At 34.0% G+C, this 21856-nt stretch overlaps 1 protein-coding gene across 1 annotated transcript in view; it reads right to left on the reverse strand.

The window, feature by feature from the left end:
• LOC141555149 (protein FAM240B-like) overlaps positions 1-21382 on the reverse strand; it is a 46045-nt gene extending 24663 nt beyond the window's left edge. Inside the window, exon 1 of the mRNA XM_074287796.1 lies at positions 20964-21382. The gene's annotated coding sequence lies outside the window, so the exon portion shown is untranslated. The remainder of the gene's footprint in view (positions 1-20963) is intronic.
• Between the last annotated feature and the right edge of the window lie 474 nt (positions 21383-21856).

The following is a 21856-nucleotide window of genomic DNA, read 5'->3' on the forward strand; positions in this document are numbered from 1 at the left end:
ATAGTCAACATACCAGGCAAACCAGTCTACAGCTATCTTTTGTATATGGCACTATACCACTGCCCTAGAACACTATATAAGTTGCTACTCATGCTCTCTAATATCTAATACTTTAGATAATTTTAATTTTTATCTCTATTTTGCAATAAAGATGGCCAAAGTAATTATATATTTTCCTATTGCCCCTGGTTATTATTGACTATCATGGTTTTTTTTTTTTCCTATGAGAGACAAGTTCTAGAAATAATTTTCTTAAAATCAGACTTTAGCCCAGCATCTCTCTTGTTCTCTCCAAGGGAAAACTTTTTTTGGGGGGGAGGTTTTTCACTTGTATTTTAAGATGTAGATTAGAGACTACCTCATGAAACATAATTGGAGATTGGTTTATGGAATCACTGCATAGAGCATGTGTGCTGGTGAGATTCTTCTCTGGCCACTTCCCACAAGACATGTACTACTCTTCTTCCTATGTTCCATTTGGACAGGGGCTATCATCATTATCACCATCATCATTATTGCTCACATTTATATAGCACTTTAAATTTCACAAAGTACTATAGATGGATACATATACATACATATATAATTTCATTAAGTTCTTACAACAATCTTATGAGTTTGGTATTATTATTATTCCCATTTTATCAATAGCAAACTAAAGCTGAAGGAGTTTTAATGGTCTGCCGGGTCACACAGCTCATCAATAAAGATAGGCTACAGAATAGCAAAAATTTCCTATTCAGAAGACTTTAAAAAAAAGAGCGCTTCTCTTATTCTCTTCTGAATGTGTCACTTGAGATATGGATGGGTCTTCCTTGGACTTTATGTGAATGGAGGCAAAAGGAACTTCATTCTCTTCTTCTTTTTCCTCCACTCCCAACTATGACAACAGCTTATACATGACAGATTTATAGGCTGTATTTCAAAACTATAAATTTCTCTTTTGCTCTGTATTTCTTTTCTTGGACATAGGCAATCCACCATTAATCCTGAGAGATGGAGTTCTGAAGGATGATGGCTATCTCCACTCCAGAAGTTCTTAGTTAATTTAGTCTGTCCTTTGGGAGGTCCTCCTTTTAGCTAATGCTTCTTGAAGGAGAAGGTAATCATGAATTAGACAATAAATCTAAACCATGCCTTAGCTTACCAGGAGCTATGGATCTTGAGTGAATTGTTCAGTCAAGGAGAATATAAAATGACCATTCAAAAATATCATTGTTTCATGTTGTGAGCATAACAGGAATTATAGGTTACTTATTCATGCTTTAAGTATTTATATCATGTTTTAAATATTTAATGCATAATATATTTAAATATTCAATACATACTTATGAGTCTTTTTGTTGGAAGGATCTGTGTGGTACAAACACATGTTTACTGGAGAAAATAATAGCTGTCCTACCTTTTCTATTATGTACATGAAATACCCATGATAAACTCTTTTGGAGAGGTCCTAGTTAAAGGCCAAATTAAAGCTTAATTTAAGGGATCATCTATAGATAATTTGGGTTAGGGATCTAATGAGCCAGAAATAATAAGGTAAAAGCTTTATCCCTCACTTTAGAGGACAGGCTCTCCTAGGACTGAACCTAGTCCATGTGACTAAAGATGAGAACTCTTAGTGAGAGAGGGCACCTTGGTCCCTTGGGCCAGTGAGCTTGTTAACCAGGCCAAAAGAGAAAAATTGACAAATGTCATGCATGGACAGTATAATATTATTTTTATAATAGAAAATATCTTCTTTTCCTTACTGCATTAAATTTAACTATCTAAGAAGCTGACTTTTCAAAATCTTGAACAAATTCTTCATAATCCCCAGATCCCCTTATATAAAATAAAGCTCCAGTTGCTATTTCTATCCAATATTTCTATCCCACTGAGTGTATTTTCTAAACAAACTAGATGCATGGGAGTACAAATGAACAATTGGATTATTTTTTACCAGTGAAGCATAATGTACCTCAAAAACCCAGGAGGCATGAAATAGGCAGCATTGATCTAAACGTGGTAAATTCAGGAAGATTTGTTACAGTGGGAGGAAGGGATAATTTGTAGTATTGTTGATGAATGTAAATATGCTTGGCTCACTTTGTGTGAAGCAAAAAACTTGACAGCAAAGATTATGAAGAATTCTAGCAGGTGCTGATGCAGTTTGAACAGACTAGACCCTTTACTCAGAGGGTATGGGGACCAGATAGATAGAAATGATTAGAATGACTGATGAGTCCATAAGTCCAGTTCCTGACACCAGAGGAATTTTGCCAGCTCTTATTCATGTTTTTTGTAATCAAAAGGCATCTGGGGTCTGCTTAACCTAGACAGATGCTCTATCTTCCTTTTCCCTCCTGAGTATAAAATTACCATGGCCATTTCAATCCAACTTGGGAAGAATTTGTTTCCTAAAACTGCCATATGAAATGCCTCTCCTCTTAGATCCCATGATCACAGGATCATAGAATCACTGATTTAGAGTTAGAAGGTCATATAATCACCTTATTTTCACAGATGAGGAAATTAAGGCCCAATGAGCTTCAGTGACTTGTTCAAAATCAAACAGATATTATGTGACAAAATAGATTTGAACTGAGGTTCACTTATTCCAAAGCAGATTTTTATTCCACTATATCATGGAAAACTTGAATTTTTCTTACCATATGTATTCATATATATTTTCTGTACACATATGTCATTAGTGGCTTATGTACTGGCTATAGACACAGTAATTAGTAATAGAATAATAATAGGAACTTGATGTTCTTAGAAGAAGATTGTCCATCTTTTTGTTCTGTTTTCATTAGCTGTGCTATATACTTACAATAGACCCTTGTCTTGTCTCAGTTTTCTAAGGTTTCCTTCAAGTCTCAGTTAAAGTCCCATATTTTGCAAGATACATTTCCTAGTCATCCCTTAATCTTAGTGCTTTCTCTTTAAGACTAACCTCAATTTTTCCTATATGTAGCTTGTTTACAATTCCTTATATGTTACCTATCTCATTAGATAATGAATATTTTGGTTGAGGGAATTATTATTTTTTTACCTTTCTTGTAAACTTATTTTTAGCATATTTTGTTATAGTTCAGTCATTGAGTCATGTCTGCTCTTTGTGATCTCATGGAGCACAGCAAAGCAGTCTTTCTATCTTCCAATACCTCTTGAAGTCTGCCCAAGTTTATGTTCATTGTTTTCATCTATCCTCTCATTCTCTTCTGTCCCTTTTTCATTTTATCTTCAATCTTTCAACATCAGGGTCTTTTCCAATGAGTCTTTTCATTATGTAACCAAAGTTTTTTTGTTTTTGTTTTTCCTGAAGCTGGGGTTAAGTGACTTGCCCAGGATCACACAGCTAGGAAGTGTTAAGTGTCTGAGACCAGATTTGAACTCGGGTCCTACTGAATTCAAGACTAGTGCTCTATCCACTGTGCCACCTAGCTGCCCCTTGTAACCAAAGTATTTAAGCTTCAACTTCAGTACTTGACCTTCCAGAGAATAATTTATTTAAGTATTGACTGATTTGACTTCCTTTCTCTCCAAGAAGCTCTCAAAAGTCTTTTCAAATAGCACAAATCAAAAGCATCAATTCTGTGGTATGCAACTTTCTATATCGTCCAATTATCACAGCCATACATTGCAACTGGAAAAACCTTAAGTTTTAATATATGGACTTTTGTCCACAAGGTAACATCTCTATTTTTTAGTGCTATCAATATTTGCCATAGCTCTTCTTCCAAAGAGTAAGCATCTTTTAATTTCATCACTGCAGTCACCATCTGCAGTGACCTAAGAGCCCCAAAATATAAAATCTGACAGTTTCCATTTCTTCTGCAATTTTCCAGGAAGTGATGGGACCAGTTGCTAAGATCTTAGTTTTTTTAATGTTAAGCTTCAAACTAGCTTTTACACCTCCTCTTTCACCCTTCTTAATTCTTTTTTCACTTTCTCATCTCTCATCTCTCATATCTAATACTGTTGATATTTCTTCTGGCAACCTTGATTCTGGCTTTTGATTCATGAATTTGGACATTTCATAATATGTATTCTACATGTAAGCAAAATAAGTGAAAATATATAGGCATGTCATTTTTTCCCATATTTGGTTCTAACTGTTGCATCTTAGACTGCATGCTGGTTATTCAGTAGACATACAGTAGGTTCTTGTTTACTAACTATAATGATTATATGTATCACTTGTATTTAGTTCCCTCATATATCTAAATACTAAATGAGATACATACCAATATACTTAGAATATTACCTAATTTTATTCAAACTATAGAAATTTAAAATTTTTATGATTGTATCAAATGTATTTAATAGTAGAGTTGAATATCACTCTGCATTTAAATTCTGTTTTTCCCCAGAAAACTATTCTAAATAATTTTTTTCCATTTGCAAGGAAATCTAGTTAGAAATAGGATATATTCTCTTAACTTTATTTGGTGAGTATGATGATGCATTTGACCTTGAATTGTCCTTAGTGAATGAAGCAATAGTCTGGTTGTTATAGTAAAAAGATAACTAAGCTTGAGAGCAGAAAAGGAGTGTTGAAGATCTGCGTCTTGGTATTTTTTTCATATTTAGAAGGAAAATAATAATAACTATAGTATGCATTTAATATGATTATTACAAGAATAAATTAAGAGAATGTCAACAAAGTGCTTTTAACAGAGGTAGTATGCTATGGTGGTGGAAGTGAGTACACAGTACTTTAAGCATGTGAAATATTTCCTGTCAGGAATCAGCACATGCAGAAACTTGATGAGCCTGCTTGTTAGAAATGTATAATAGAAGAAACTTTCCCATTCTTTGCTTCAGAGAATGTGAAGGTATCTTGACTATACCCTGGTGACTTGTGGCATGGTCACAAAAAGTTTTTAATAGACTCCTCACTCAACACTGAGTATGCATGATAAAAAACACTTGGGTAGATTAAAGCTCTTTTTCCTTCCCTGGTGGCCAGTGAGGAAAGAGCTGCTAAGAGCTTCCAGGTGGTGAGACTGTTGACCCTCTCATTCACTCATACTGACTATTCATTCAAGTTGCTGATGATCTTCTGATTCATATTTATTTTTTCCTGATGTTATTTGTATAAATATTGGTGATGGATCATATCACATCATTTTTGAAATCCAACCATTAAAGTCCATAGTACATAGTACATACAATACCCTTAATAGCTAAGCCTGTTGAAGATTAAGTTCTGAGGAAAAACCACAGAAGAAAATCTACTGGACATGTGGGGTATCATACAAGCAAGGGAGGAACTTACATGTCCATTTACTCTGGTGTATCCAGAATTGAACTTGTTGGGGGGGGGTAATGGAAGATTGTCTACTCTCCAAAGAGACTAGGGGTACTTTGGTTTTTACTCTGGTTAATAAATATTGAGAAGAGATCCACTGACAAATTAAAATTGGAAAAAATATTAGCTGGCAATTGATATAGGAGAGAATAAACTGGATAAAGTCTCATGAGCAATAACATTTAAGATAAGAAAAAACCCAGGCTACCTTATCTCTGAGGGCCTTTGTTAGTTAAAAATGAGATTATTAGATTAGATGATCTCTCTGGTGCCTCCAGCTCTAACATTAAATGATTTAGCCAATAAACACTCATTGAATTAAATTATTAATCATAGAAGGTTAGAGCTGGAAGGGACTTTGAAGATCATTTAATACAACTCTCTTTGTCCAGAAAATTGAGGCAATCAGATGTAAGGTGCTCCTAAAGCTACTTAGTAAATTTGTGGGAGAACTGGGTCCAGAATTGAGATATCCTGTCACTGTACTCTTTCCATTGGATCATATGTGCCTCCCTAACAGGAGATATTATCAATAGAACAAAAAAAAAAAATAAAGAGAAAAAAATAAAGGTGAACAATGGAGAATCAAAAATAAACAATTTTTAAAATTCATTTGCTACTGGGTTGAGATAAGGAGGCCAGACACTTCTGGCCATGTTGCCAAGATGTTGTGAACTTGATTTTTTCTCTGTTAGAGACAGGGATCCCTCCTGATGCTACTCAAATTCCATTTCCTAGTGCCTGACCTTAGAGATCAGAATTAAGAAATGTGGATGGAAGACTCTTAAACCAATGCTTCCTAAGGAATCATAGGGTAGGTTCTCTATACCTTTAAGAAATCTCTAAGGGAGAGAAGGATTCCAGAGATCCATGACCCTCAATGGAGACAGAACATTTCTAGTGGCAAAAAAAAAAAAAAAACCGACTCCTTTGCCCTTGTTATTTTCCCCTCAGGCATTACTGCCCTTTTGTCCCCATCCTCTCTTTTATAGAAGAGAACCTAAGGTTTAGAAATCAGGGACCTGGGCTCAAATCTCAGCTGTGTCGCTTATTATCCATGATTTCGAACTTATTATTTAACTTCTCTGGACGTTGAGTTTCCTCATCTGTAAAATGAGATGGTTTACTATATGTCTTCTAAAGTCCCCTTATCTCTAAATTTGTGTGTGTGTGTATATGTGTGTGACTTCTTTAGCAAAAACTCACTCCATAGTATTGAATGGAGGAAAAAGAAGAAAAGTGAGGGGATGGGGAAGAAAGAATGAGACATGCAGAGAGAGACAGAGAGTGAGAGAGAGAAAGGAAAGAGGTGAAGGGAAGGAGGGAGGGAGAGAAAGGGAAAGAGAAGGGGGAAAGTGCAGGAGAGACAAAGAGACAGAAAGAGAGAGGGGGAGAGAGAGAGAGAGAGAGAGAGAGAGAGAGAGAGAGAGAGAGAGAGAGAGAGAGAGAGAGAGAGAGAGAGAGAGAGAGAGAGAGAGAGAAAGGATGGAAGGAGGGGAAGGAGAGAACATTAACAGCACAAATATCTTATTTTGAACATCTCCTGGGAACACACTATTATCTCCATAAAGAAGAAGGTGCAAGTACATTTATGACCAGTGTTACACTAGTAAATGTTTAACTACTAGCTCTTCAGAAGGAAAAATATATATACTTTTAAGTTTCATCTGTGTTATTTACATTTTATCTGCATTATTTACACTTTCTTAAAGTTAGATAAAAACAAAACAATAAATCAAGCACTGCTTTCTAGCTTATTGAGTTCTAAGTTATGAATGTTTACAAAAATTTTAACTTTGGGCTTTTGACAGTCATCTGACTCCAGTACACCCTTGCTTGTGAGCCTTCTACCAAGCTGGAAAAACTTGAGAAATGGTGAAAAGCCAACAAGTCATATTTTCAAAATTGCTGTTTTGCATTCTCACATATTTTGGACATAAAAAATTCTTCTGTTTTCAATACATGTTGTTGTTCCAGTCATTATCCATCTCTTTGTGACTCCATTTGGGTTTTTCTTGGCAAAAATACTGGAGTGGTTTGCCATTTCCTTTTTTAGCCCATTTTACCAATGAGGAAAATGAGGCAAACAGAGGTAAGTGACATGCCCAGAGTCACACTGCTATTAAGTGTCTGAGACCATATTTGAAACCTGACTCCAGGCACAATGTTCTAACCACTGTGCACCTCATTGCCCATAGGTCAAGTTACATGTGTTTCGATGAAAGGGCAAACCTCCTATGGAACACAAAGGGGATAAAATTTTCCAGGGTTGGCTAAGGTTCACAAATGCTTCATCCATGCTTTGCCTTTTTATCCATTTCATTAAACTAGATGTGACCTTGTGGACTCAGTGTGGGTTACTCTATACCCTCTACTAGCTGTTTCTATTATAGCAAAATACTTATGTGACAGTCAGTACTCTTTACAAAAAAAAAAGCTCATGCTGGTAAAAACAACTATTTTCCTAATCAATCAACTTCAAGTGACAGAAATTGATTTATCTCACAGCAGTTTTAAAAAGTCCCTGGATTTGTATAAAAACTCATCTTTTCTTTCCTGTGGTTTTGTGGAAAACTAGAATAGTCCCAATTCTATCTCTGCTGAGATGTTTCACTTATTATTACCATTATATATAGCCCAGCTAACACACACTTTCTTAATTCCCTTTCCTCAATCCCCTAAAACTAATAGTTTCATTCTGAAGACCTGGAAATAAGAACAGACACTTATTTTATAGATTAGAGCTTGAGAAGATGCTAAGGGTTTCCTGGTCTGATCTCCCCCTTTATAGTTGAGGAAACTCAAGTCAGAGGTTACGTGAATTGTCCAAGAGGACAAAAGAAGGAAATGAAAGAGCCAGGTTTTAAATCAAGACTTTCTGACTCCAAATCTATCTCTTGTCTCTCGATTATGATACAAAACCCTCAGATTCTTTGCTTGGTTTGATGCCAAGTGCTTTTGGGTCCAAAGATGAAGTGGTACCAATGAAGAAATTGTAACTTCTGAATATAATTATTTGAGCATTTTAAGAAATGAGGAACATGAGGAATTCAAAGAAATAAGAGAAACTATTTATGGAATGATGCATAATGAAACAAATAGAACCAATAGGACAATATGCAAAATGATTGCAATAATTCCAATAAAAAGAACACGAAAATGAAGTCAAACATAAAGTCATTTTAAAAGACCAAGTGCACCCAAAGAAGAGTTGAGGAAATACTTTCACAGCACCTGGCACAGATCCTAGGTGTTTATTGACTGACTGGTACAAAAGTGGGGACTATGGATGCAGAATATTGTATGAACTGTCCAATGAGCTCATTGCATTGGAGTTTCCTTAAATATGTGTGTGTATACATATATATGCATATATATATATATTTGTTATTTAGATTCTTTTCTTTGGGTGGGTGAGTAGCATCCAGAAACACCCATGTAGTAGGAGCAAAAGACAGCAATAAAACATATTTTTTAAATGATTGACAGCTAGTGAATGACTTAGATGAAATCTTTTTCAATCACAGCTCTATATGGCCACAGTAGTTTGAGCAGGTAATGGATTATCATTCCAGGCCCTGAGATTTATGGGCAGGTTCCTTAGAATTCTTTTCATGCTTTTAGTAAACATCACTGGCTGCTAACTATATAACTTGCAAATATCCAAAGTTCACCTTGACCTTTTAGGGGCTTCTGGAAATAAAAGTTCCTCTCTCTTTATTTACTCTTTCTCTGTTAATAGCCATAATTTTCATGTGGATGAAAAAAAATGTGGGACATTAAAATATAGCATGTAAAGAATAGCCATCTTTTTCTGATAATTAAAGTACTTGAAGTGAAGTACTGTATAGCAGGTAAAACGACTACTCTGCTTATAATTTCCACTCCGCCTCATTGTGATTGGATTTTGTCTCTATAGCCCCCTCTTCTCCAGTGGGTAAAGTCATTACAGGGGTTACTGTAGAGCTCAGAGTTAATAAGATTTCTTTGTACTTAGGCATCCCCTTTCTATGAGAAAGCTCAAAAGGATTTTTCATCCATTATCTGAGAGAAGGGATAGGAAGGTAGCAAACATTATCATATAGGACTACTAGTAAATCTTTCTGTTTTGATCCCCTGTTCCTGACTTTAGGATAACTTTCTGCAAAACTTTCCTAGAAATGATACTTTTTCTCTGATGCTCTTCAGAAAAAATTCTCCCTGAGCCAGAGATTGAGTCCCTTGAAGAAGGTGGGATGTTTGGTGACCTCATTTTCCTTTGCCATCCATAAACTCCTGTCTTTGAATGAACATGAAGAGAAGGGAACCTATCTGAACATCAGTTTTTTTCCGTGACTCTTAATTTACTATAGGAAATTAAGGCTACCAAGATTTTATGCTTTGTCCTGAGATTAACAAGATAGTTATTTGAAACTTTATTTCTCTCTATACATATACGTATATGTGTGTTTGTAAAAGTGGCAACTAGGTGGTGCTATAGTGCACAGAGTGCTGGGTCTGAAGTCAGGACTCATCTTCCTAAATTCAAATCTGATTTCAGACATTTACTAACTGTGTGACCCTAATCAAGTCACTTATCCCTGTTTGGCTTAGTTTCCTCACTCATAAAATAAGCTGGAGAAGGAAATGGCAAACACTCTAAAAATCTTTGCCATAAAAGCACAAAAGGGGTCATGAAGAATTGGATATTACTCAAATGATTAAAACAATAAGATTTGCTCATGTATATATATATGTATAATATATACATATATGCACAAATTATGTATTATACATATATACATGTATATATATGTTATATACACATGCATGTCTATGTGTGTATATGTGCTTTTTTGTATATGTATATACATATACATATGATGTTGCAATAGATAGAATGTTGTCTATGGAGTCAGGAATCCCCGATCAAATGTGGCCTTATACACTTAATAGCTATATGACCTTGGCCAAGTCACATAATTCCTTTTCTGCCTCAGTTTCTTCATCTTTAAATCTAGGACAACACTAGCACCCACTTCCCAGGGTTATTGTGGGGATAAAACAAAATAATATATGTAAAATACATTTCAAAGCATAAGACGCTATATGAATACATCTATGCAAACTATCTAAACATCATCAACATCCTCGCATTTCCCCAAATATTACAAATTACATACAGACATCTGAACTTCATCCCACACACCCAAAGTCATAATCAAACTTTGAAAATATTTACAAGTCTGTTGACCTAGAATTTCCCACCAATGAAAACATTTTCAGGTGATACTAAAATAGTGATGGGGAAAATATTTTCTTTTTCTTTCTTTCTGTATTTTGGTGGCACCTCTTTATACTTCTGTTTAAAAATCTGTTTCATTCTATTTAAATGTGTCTTATAAGCAGATAAGGTATATTATAGCTCCAATGTGTATGTGATGGTTGCTTAGGGCATAGGAAAACTTTAATGTTTTAAATTTTATTATTGCTTTGCAACTAGCAATAACAAAAGCTCTAATTTCAAAAAAGACAGACACAATATGTCAGGGAAATCTGAGACTGAGGAAAATTGCTCAGAGGAGGGCTCAGAGTTTTGCTCACACATGCCGTTTCTTTTTTGCTTTGTGTGTGATATGAAGTTAAAGAGGGAGTAACTTGTAAGTTAAAGGACTTGGATGAGACTGATCCAGAATGCAGAAGAAGGCTAAAGTAAGGCAACCTTTCTCCAATAGCTCTAAGTAAAGGAAATAGATTAATTTGTGATGATGATTGATGGGGAAAAAGATGATTAGAAATGTTAATGCTAAATTAGCCATATTAAGCAAAGAAGTGACGAGCCTTTGCACAAGAATTAAACTCTGGAAATGTGAGTTAGTTACATCCAAGCCAGTATGAAAGACTAAATTAAATTGAGTAAAGCTATTGAGTAAATATATGTAATGCATCTAGAACTTTGAATTTATTTTCTTTAACTCTTCCTTTAAAGCATCTATTATTTATTTATTTAAATTTAGTAATATGCTAATATGGGTTAATACTTCTGCTTTTAAACATCCCATCTTTACTCTTACCTTAGTACCCTTTTCTCATTTCATCCTACATCTAGTCCACTGAAATGGCAAGGATGGAGAAAGAAATCCCTAGATTATTTTATTTCTTTTCTCTTCCATATTCTTCTTCCTTCCCTCCCTCCCTCTACAATACACATATTTCTGTCACTCCTTATGGCCAGAACTGGTCTTTCTTGAAGAATTCTTTGTCTGGCTAAGTGTGCTTTTAACCTCAGAACCTACAAATCTAGGATATCCCATATTGTCTGTTTTCTTCTTTGAAACATGAATCTTTTGTTATTCCTCTGGATAATGAACTAACATTATCATTCTTGTTTTTCTGTAAGAGTTCTATTTTTTAAAACATAATTGAGTAATAAAAGCAACACATGTTCATCTCCATCTCTCAGTTAATCATAACCACAGGAAGCCTGACTGTTTGGAACACAAGGCCATAATCTAAACATCACAATTCATTCACCTGGTGGCAGCATTTCCTAATCATAGATAAAATACTTGGGAGAAAATAAAATACTCCAAATCTAGACTTATGATGGCAGATGTCACACCTACCGTAATGTTCAGTAGGTATTCTACCCATAATCAAATTTCCGTAAATAGTTATCTGAGTAATCATGCATTGAAAATAAAATGTAGTTTGTGGTTTAAAAAATACCACATCAGAGAGAGAACTGACAAACCTAATTGTTGGTTTCTTCTTTTAAATTTTTATTTTTTTTTCTTTCTGTTCCATTTAACAAGTGCAAATCTTGAAATGAATAGGAGTTCTTTTGTAAAGAATTAAAACTTCTATAAATTAGACTATAGTCTAGTCACTTATAGTCATGTGGTCCCTGGATTAGATCCTTGCATACAGTGGTGTATGTGTGGCTCTCCTCCCAGATCCCTATCTTGCTGCTACTTTGTCATTTCCACATCCCTTCTTTTTTCTATTGCTGTCTTATTTCTTGGCTCTCCCTTTTCTTCTTACCTCCTCCCCAGAAATGATCTTCTATATTCAGACCTTAAAGTACCAGAGATGTTACCTATTTTAATTGTTGCCACAATATATGGCAACAAAATTTCCAAATATAATTTACTAAGAATAAAGAATGTTAATATGCTAGTAATGATAAGAGATGTTTACCACTCAATTAATATAAGACTACAAATATTAAAAGACTGTTTTGTATGCTCCATAACAATGATTCTCAAACTTTTTGATCTCAGGATACTGAATTTAAATTGAAGATGCCCTTCCTTGCCTAAGAACTTTTGTTTATGTTAGTTATACCTATCAGTACTGTTATCCCTTCTCCATAATGACTTTCCCCAGCATGGTTTTAATATATCACAAATTGACATAAAGAATTAAATGGAAATTTTTAGAGTTTTGCAGAACCTGTAGATAATATGCAAAAGCTGCAAATGACACAGAAAAAACTTAGAAACTATGAAATTCATAAAATGTATGTAGAATATTATATATTATCAACACATTTTATCTTTTAATACCAGACTTCTTCTCTGGTATGAAGAGAAGACCAAGAAATAATAAAGATTTTCCAAATCCTGGGAGTGCTGTGCCTCTAACTCTCACAATGTGGAACAGATAACTGTAATTAAAATTTCTTAGTTTTATTATGAAAACAATTTTGACCTCAAGATGGAGGGACCTCCAGACATCCCCAGAACATACTTTTAAATTATATGTCACTGAAACACCATCAATGTCACCTATATCGATGTTGAAATGCTTAATAACATTTGTTGATTTATTTACTTAATTTTTTTTAGTAATCTCAATGATCTAGGAAATTCCCAGTATAAGAATCTCTTTTATTGGTATAGCTTGACAACTCATCTATAACATGTAGTTATGGAATTACCTAAGGACACTAAGCTAAACAGCTTTACTAGAATCAAATAACTAATTTATATTTTTTTTCTGAATCATTCTGGACTAATCATCATATTTCTGAATATTGAATAAATTAATGATTTTATACATTTGTACACATATGTATGCACACATACACAACATGCCTTTATATGCATATTAGGGCAGTTATGTGGTACAGTAGATAAAGTGCCAGGCCGGGAATAATCTTCCTGAGTTCAAATATGGCCTCACACATTTACTAGCTGTATGACCTTCAGTAAGTCACTTAGCCCCATTTGTCTCAATTTTGTCTTCCCTTAAAATGAGCTGTAGAAAATTTTAAATAACTTCTGTATCTTTGCCATGAAAACTCCAAATGGGGTCACCAAGAATGGGACATAAATAAAATGACTGAACCACAAATATATGTGTAGGCATGTGTGTATATATATATATATATATATATATATATATATATATATATATATATGTACATACAGAGATATAAATATACTTATTACACATGATAGGGATAGGATTTTGATTTATGATTTCATTAACAAAGAGGATCTTCTTATACCTAATATAGCAAACCTTCTCTCCCAATGCAGATCAGCACTTTATATTTGAGTTAAATAAATATTTGATGATTAATGAGTCTCTACGAAGTAAGCTGGTCTAAGGACCAGTAGACATATGATAAATCCTAGTGTTCATAGGAAAGAGATAGTGAAAAGGTTTTTTGCCTCTGAATTTAGATGATCTAGGTTCAAAACTCAAGTCTCCCATTTTGCAGATAGTAATCTATGACTAGAGTCCTGTGTATCATTGAGACTCTTTTGGGGGTGGGCTATGTGTGTCAACTTATTTTCATAAGAATACAAAGACACTTTAATTTTCAATATGGTATCAATTGATATGACTGACATAAATAAAATATATATATATATTTTTGGTGGGGGAAGTAGTTGTTCAATGCATCTGACTCCTGGAGATTCTATGGACCATCTTTAGCCCATAGCTATAAATGGCATAATTGTACTGTTCATGGGTTTTTTTTGGGGGGGAAATATACTGGACTGGCTTGCCATTTCTTTCTTCAGGTGATTAAGGTAAACAGAGGTTAAATGTGTGGCCAGGGGTCACACAACTAATAAATTGTCTGAGGCCAAATTTGAACTCAGGTCTTCTTGACGCTGGTCTAGTGCTGTGTCCACTGAACCACCCAGCTGTCTTTTTTTTTTTTTTTTTTTTTTGGGACGGGAGAAGGTAGTCCTCAGTTTTTTTTTTAAGTTTTAAAAATGTAAAGGGATTCTGAAATAAAAAAAAAACTTGATTACTTCTGATGTATGGGATCTTGAGGTTGTCAGATTGTTTTAAACTTTGGTTTACTCATCTATAAAATAAAGAAGGTTCACTTAGATAATTAAGGTTTCTTCTTACTCTAACATTCTTGTCAGTTGAAAAGGAATGTGATTCTTTATAAAACATCACAGATGCATGTGATAGCTTATTCTTAAAATGCAAATAAAGGTTTACTTTGCCCTATCTCCACATATGGCATTTTCACCTTATCAGACTATATTTTCTATTCAATGTGACGATTACTACCATAACACTTACTGGGAGTTTGCAGATAGAATGCATACTGAACATAATGTATTCCTTTTTCTCTGCACCTGTGCCCTTGATACCATTCCATTCTGTCTCCTCTGGGAACTTGTTCCATCAATCACCCCCTCTGTCTCTTGCATATTCAGTCGCTCCTTCTTCCTTATATACTTCTCCCTGCATGTAAACATGACTAGATCTTCCCTATCCTAAATTTCCTTTGATATTTCTGCCTTCTTGAGCTACCATCCCATCTTTTGTTTTCCTTTCTCTGCAAACTTTATAGAATTGGTAGTCTTCTTACTAATCACCTCTATTTTCGAATTAATTGCATGACATGGGAGATGCTAGCACAGGACTGCCTAGCAGGGTATGCCCTCATCAGAGAAGGTATTGTATTCTTTAAGCAAAACATAATTAAAGTGGCTCAGAAGAAACATGAGATGCGCAAAGTTCATAGGGACTATTTGTGCCTAACCTGTGGTAAGCATTTTGAGTGCTTATTGGTCTGATCAGCCACAGTTGGACACACTGTAACTTGATTCTAAGAATGATGTCATTTTGACTCTCTTTAAGAAAGAAGGACAAGCAATCAAATTTCCATACACTCTCCCTTACTCTTCAGGGTCTTGCAATTTGATGATATACATCTAAATTTCTCTCTCCCCTCCCTCCATCTCTTTCTGTCCCTCCTTTCTCTCTCTCTCTCTCTCTCTCTCTCTCTCTCTCTCTCTCTCTCTCTCTCTCTCTCTCTCTGTCTCTCTCTCTTTCTCTCTCTCTCTCTGTCTCTCTCTCTCTCTCTCTCTCTGTCTCTGTCTCTGTCTCTCTGTCTCTCTGTCTCTCTCTTTCTCTCTCTCTCTCTGTCTCTCTCTCTCTCTCTCTCTGTCTCTGTCTCTGTCTCTCTGTCTCTCTGTCTCTCTCTCTCTCTGTCTGTCTCGCTGTCTCTCTCTCTGTCTCTGTCTCTCTCTCTCTCTCTCTCTGTCTCTGTCTCTGTCTCTCTGTCTCTCTGTCTCTCTCTCTCTCTGTCTGTCTCGCTGTCTCTCTCTCTCTGTCTCTGTCTCTCTCTCTCTCTCTCTTTCTCTTTTTCCTTCCTCCCTCTTTCTCTCTCATAAGAGAGTAGAGGAATTTTTAGTTGATGTGATAGAAATATAAAGCAAAGACTGACCAGTAACCTTTCTACCTCCCATGATATAAAAGTGAATTCTTGAAGCTTATGAAAACTCCAAGGCAATTTGCTTAGCTCAGGTGCTAGCTACCAGGGACATAATGGGAACTAAAGGAGCAAATAACAAATGGTATATACATTTATTTCTGGCCTTGGAAAAACTTATTGAAACTTATAGTCCAGTTGGGAACACACACCTTTACTTTCTCTGCTACTCTTGCACAATTAATTCTATTACTATTTGATTGAAGATTTAGAACTCATAAGAATCTACCTAGTTCAATCATGTTATTTTTCAGATGAGGACCCTGGGCCAATTGACTTATCCAAGGTTACCCAGGTTGTAAATAGAAGAAATAGGAACCTAGGTTTTCTGATTAGCTACAGACCCAGTTCTATTTCCCATTTATAAATCCTATTTGAACTGTTGATAGAGAATGTTCCAGGGAGGAACTTGAGTCATATGTGAGTAATTTTGATTAGCTAAAATATATTTAACCTTGAAAAGTTAGGGGTTATAGAGGTATTCTGAGCACATCTCTAGCCTATAGCTCTAAATGATGTCCATTTTTTATGGACTAATTTTCCACTAAAAACGTTCAAATTCTTAAGTTTAGCATTCCAGATCCTTTATAAACTATTCTCAATTTATCTCATATTATACTATTTCCTTCATATATTCTTCATAGATATTGGTCTGATTTTTCTTGCACAACATGTGAAATGTGGAAAAGTATTATGTATGTAAAACCTATATCAGATTGCTTGCTGTCTTTGGGAGGGAGGAAGTAAGAGACAAAAATGAATTTGGAACACAAATATCGAAAACAATCTTTATCTTGTGTTTAGAAAAATAAAATATTATTGAGAAAAAAATACCAAGAAGGTATTTTCATTTTTTAAAAATTCCTAGTCAACCATCTCCTTTTATACAATTCTGGGCACAGAATAAAAATTTAAAAATTATTTGTTGAATTAAAATCATTATTTTTTGTTTGTATTGTATCATTGGGAATTAGATGATAACTTATTTGAAGTCAAGAAGCTTATTTTTCTTCATTTTAATATTATTCTCCATGATTTGACCAACTTCTGCATGTCTTAGTATGTTTTACATATATATATATATATATATATGTATAATTTTAAACTAAGTAAAATTGTAGAAAACAGTATGCTAAAGAAGAAATTTTCCTGTCTTGAAACTTTAAAAAAGATTCTGAAAACAACATGAGATAGTAGAAAAAACAGTGGATTTGTAGTGGAGAATTTGAGCTTAAATTATGTGACATTAGACCCATTTTCTTCCTGGATTTAGTTAAAAATAGTGTTTTGTCAATCCTAAAGTAGAATACTTATCCTTTGAGAAAGAGCACTAGATTAGAAATCTGACCTGGATACTCCAAGTAGCTTTGTGATCTTGGTTTTCTGATTTCTCATCTCTGTGATCCTTTCTAAGATAAAAATGTAGGTGGGGGGGGGCGAATAAAATGACAAGATATAATGTCTCCTGCGTCTTTCATGATCTTGTAGAAAGAAAGCTATAATGCCATTAAAAGAAATATCCTCTTCTTTCTTCGTTAAATTAGATTTTTAATAAAAACCAGAGTCATTCTAAATTGAGACTGCTCAGTCAATAGCTTCAATTCACAGTGTATTTAACAGCTCTTTTATTTCACATTGAATCATATAGATCTGGCCTTAGGTGGAATTTTTTCAGTGTATAGAGCACAGTTTTATTAGGCATTCCCTTCTCAATTGATTGGTGTGATCTATTATTAATAATAATAGTAATAAAAAGAAGTGTTTTATTGGGCATGGGGAAGTTGCTTAGCTTTCATTGAAAACTAAAACATAACATGTATTCGTTGATTATCTAGACTCTTCTTTATATATAATAACTCCTCTATGGAAGCAATCTGAAAACATGCTAAAGGAGAACATAGTTCCTAAAAGCTCCATTTTGTATTTTGGAAAGACAGCATTTCTATTATACATAATTCCTGGCTACTCCCTTCCTGAGAATAGTTTTTATTAGTGCTGATACTTTTATGATCTAATGTATTGAAAATGCCTTTCTCAGCTTTCCTTTCACTCATGATTGCCCCGCTTTTTTTTTTTTTTTACAGATCACATTTACTGTTCTTCATTTCTCCTATTTCTTAGTACTTTAAACATTTGTGCCCTTCATTTCATTACCCATATTTTAATAACATAGTTGGAAAGCTAAATTGTATATACACATAGTTTTAAAAATTTATTTGAATTCATTTTTAAATTTTAAAATGTAAATTCATTTTTAGTTTATGGTAGTCTATGCCTCCTACTTTTTTCAAGTGTTATACATTATGAAGTATTTTTAATTTTTTTTTTGGTCAAATTTTTTTATTTTTAACTTTTATTTGTTTATTTTAAACTTAAATAGAAAATAGGAAAAGAAAAAAAAGCATTGTAATGTACACAGCAAAACATAAGAGAGGATTCAAAATATAAAGCAACAAATTTCCATTTCAAGAAAATCTATATAACAAATGCTACACATAGTGTTCAAAAAATGTCCATCTTTTCTTTGCTTTTTTGTAGGTTTTCTTTGATTCTTTGCTGGGCACTTTTTATTTTATTTTGCCCCCCCCTTCTTCAGCCCCCTTCCTAAGAAGGATACAATTAGGTGGGACACATACACATATTTATGTTTGTGTGTATGTACATATATATATATACATATATATGTATACACACATATACTTAGATATCTATAATCATACATATATATGTACATGCACAATGTACATTCATATATATCAATTTAAGACTATTTCTCTGAAGATGAACAAACCATCCTTCATAAGTTCAAATTGTTTCATATTTTTCTAAATCTACCATTTCATCTTTTCTTAAACCACACACTATTCTAACCTTAACTATCTAGTTATGTTAAATAGTCTAAAACATATTAATATGACTAACTTAGTATAGTTTTCCTATTTTATCTTTTGATTAAATCTACTTTATCTTTAACTTGGTCTGAGATCAGAATTGCTACTCTCATTTTTTTTAACTTAATAAATTTTACTCTTGATCTTTATTTTATGTTTGTGTGCATCTTTTATTTCCTTTCTTTCCTGACTCCTCTACAGACAGAAGTACTTTTAATTCTTAAAGAAATGTTTTCCACTTATAACTCACCCTTTGACTTTCAATAAAATATTCTTATTTACTTTATTTTAAAAGATTCCCTTATTTCTTCAGACTTTGATTTATTTTTTTCAAGACCATATGTTGATTCTAAAATAATTCTGTGTTTCTGTTCTTTTTTTCTACTTACAAAAATAGGATAATAATGGTGACCTTATCTTGCAGAAGTGTGAAGGGAAAAGTATCTCATAATGGGAAAGCATTTTGGAAAAACAGAATGTTGTTGCTAGGTGATAAATGGAAAGTCCTATCATACCCACATCGCCCTTCAGTCAAATGCTCTAGCCATTGGACTTTACTGCTCTGAGATTAGTCCTGCCACCACTATCAATTTGGAAAAGCCATGGTTTCAAAGACAATTCTAAAACAATTTCTTAGAAAATTCTTGGTATGTTCATCGAGTATACTAATGTTTAAAGAATATAATTTAGCATAACAGTTTCTTTTTTTTATTAATTTTATAATTATAACATTTTTTGACAGTACATATGCATAGGTAATTTTTTTTTACAACATTATCTCTTGTACTCCCTTCTGTTCCGAATATTTCCCCTCCTTCCCTCCACCCCCTCCCCTAGATGGCAGGCATTCCAATACATATTAAATATCTTATAGTATATCCTAGGTACAATATATATGTGCAGAACAGAATTTTGTTGTTGTTGTTGTTAGCATAACAGTTTCAAATTTATAGCAATAGAATACAGTTAATACTTAATGCTAAGTTTAATTTTAAATAAAAATAAGAGATCATTTCTGAACCAACTTCCCAAGTTTGAACAGTTTAATTTGTAAGGAAAAATACAAACACAAAATTGAAGATGGACAGATCTTTTTGCCTCTTTCTTTCTTTTAATGATTTGATTTATATTATTGTGTTTATTAGCTTATTTATTATGTTTATTAACATAATTATGCTATTAATTTTATATTACATAAATTATTCTATTTTATAAATTAATTATGTTATAAATTGATTATCAACTCATTTATTATTATATAATGTGTTTCTGAAGATTAGATATCTCAAAGACAATAAGTGGTTTAAAGTATATTAAAATTTCACATATATATTAAGTTTTACAATTTATAAAATTCTGGGTATTATTGAAAATAGTAATTAAAAATCCTTTTTTTCAATCATGACCTTAAAGTTGAAAAATTATCTTTTGCAAAATGTATTTTGATTCTTATCAAACTCATAACAATTAAATATTAATTTAAGTCATTTTCAAACTTCCAAAACTGATTAGATTTCAAAACAAAATAAACTCTTCTATTAATTATATTACCCCCAAACAGTTCATTTTACTATTCACTCTGATAGTGAACTGTCTCTCCAGATACTTTTAAAGAGTCCGAGATAAATATAAAATAATGAGAAAATTCTGGCAATGTGACCAGTTTGCTTAATTATCGATATCTATTTTTGAACCCTAGTGATGAACATTCTCTGAATTATCTAATGCAGACTTGGTCTGCACTGTGCTATTTCTCAATCAACAAGAAACATTTTTTCTTCATTAATTGTATTAAATCTCATTACTGCTAAATTCATGCTGATGCTGTTCTCTGACTTTTTAACTGGATTTATATGCATCACTGAAGCACAGAAATTAGAACTTGAAAAGATACATTAACACATCTTATTCGATGCTAAGTTGGTACATGATATTTAGCTTGGAGGGGGTGGGGATGGGAGAAGATAAATGGTGGGCAGAAGGTATAGCCGTTTTTCTTCAAAAAAACAAATGCATGACACATTAAAACCTGACATACCTTTCTGTGGAATTTTTCCAACAAGTTATGCCTTCTCTTGGTGCAGAGTTGAACAAATGCTACCCAACTGCCGCTCTCGCTTCTTCTGTACTGAGGGACTTGTGAGGTCCCTTAGGAGTGATGGTGAAACCTCATCATTTCATCCCTTTATATTTGGAGCAGAGGAGCTACATAAATCCTTCAGTGGAACAAGGCTCCTTCAGCCAAATTGGTAGCTCGATTAGAGTAGGCTCACTCTAGAACATTGTATCCCGTCTTCCCTCTGGGTGAGGGATGCTTGCTGTGACCAAATCCCATCCACAGCTCCCACCAGCTCACCTCAGAGCATGCAAACTTCTGTTTTGGCAGGTGCGCCAAATGCCATGACTTGGCAAGACCTGAGAATTATTATTGAAGTTACCCACTAGATTATCCCTTTCAACTGTGCTGTGGCTCCCCACAAAGCTCTACTCCACCCTCTCAGAGGGTAAGGAAGATTGGAATGGGGTGACAAAGCACACTTTGGGCTTGCCATACAGAATGATTTAGAGAAGTATGTGGTCCTGCCGAGCTGCTAATCTCAGGACATGGTGGGATTATAACATAGTATCATCACAGTGGTTCCCAGAAATTCAAGCAGGAATAATCCTCTCAGGGGGTGTTTTCGGATAACTTGAATCAGCATGTAACGGCTAGAGTGCTGGTCTTAGATTAAGGAAGGTCTGGTTCAAATCCTGTCTTACTATGTCTAGCTGAACAAACTGTAGTTTGCCAAAGTCATTTGGCAATGCTGCGGACAGATATGTATAATAAAAACAGGAATAATGACTGAGAGGCTGGCCTCCCTGGCTTACTTTTTGTTAGGGAGCAAATAGAGGGACTGTAGGAGTATTTAATTCAAAATTAGATAATTA

Source organism: Sminthopsis crassicaudata, chromosome 1 (assembly GCF_048593235.1).
Source record: "Sminthopsis crassicaudata isolate SCR6 chromosome 1, ASM4859323v1, whole genome shotgun sequence".
Lineage (NCBI taxonomy): Eukaryota > Metazoa > Chordata > Mammalia > Dasyuromorphia > Dasyuridae > Sminthopsis > Sminthopsis crassicaudata.